Source organism: Orycteropus afer, unplaced genomic scaffold (genome assembly GCF_000298275.1).
Source record: "Orycteropus afer afer isolate SDZICR_OR568_19922 unplaced genomic scaffold, OryAfe1.0 scaffold00713, whole genome shotgun sequence".
NCBI lineage: Eukaryota > Metazoa > Chordata > Mammalia > Tubulidentata > Orycteropodidae > Orycteropus > Orycteropus afer.
In genome coordinates, this window is record NW_006922300.1 from 220,751 (window position 1) to 221,525 (window position 775).

A 775-nucleotide genomic window follows, 5' to 3' on the forward strand; every position below is an offset into this window, starting at 1 on the left:
AAACAAAGCCAGCCGCATGGAATATGGGGCAGACTGGGTGTCCCTGGGCTGTGTGAGGGGCCCGCCAAGTCCAAACCAAACTCATTGCCAACAAGTTGGTTCAGACTCAGTGACTCCTACTGGGTTTCCTAGGCGGTAAATCTTTACAGAAGTAGATTGCCCCATCTCCCTTCCACTGAGCAGCTGGTGGGTTTGAACCACCGATCTTCTGATTAGCAGTCAAATGCCTTAGGCACTGCACTACCAGAGCTCCTTAGACTGATAGAGAGTGCACCCAGTGTGGGTCACAGACCCTGTTCTCCAGGGAGGTCTGCTAGGATGGGGAGGAGATACACAATGGGGAAGGGATAAGGGAGAGGCCCTGGTTGGACCAAAGACAAAGACCCTTCCCAGGAGTTACTGTTGCCCACGGGTAGCATTGGGGTCCCTGAAGATACTGCATTGCCCTTTCTGGGAAAGGAAGGAGGTGGCTGTTTGGACTGTGGACTGGGCAGAGAGACTGCCTCATGGAATCTTGAGTTTTGGCAAGCTCAGATCCCAGCCCCTCTCAGCCTGTCTGCAATGCTGGCCCCTCTCCCAGAGGCCTATGCGTTCAGCGCTGGTTCTGGCTTCATCTTTCAGCAGCTCAGTCCTCCCCCATGCCACCCCTCCCAGTACTGATGCAAGCTGTTGTTTCCTTATGAGGTCAAGGAATTCTAGGTTTGCCTTCTCCCCAGGGAACTACCCCCCGCCGCCCGCACCTGCCTCGACACTCTGATGCCTGGGACCCTCCTTT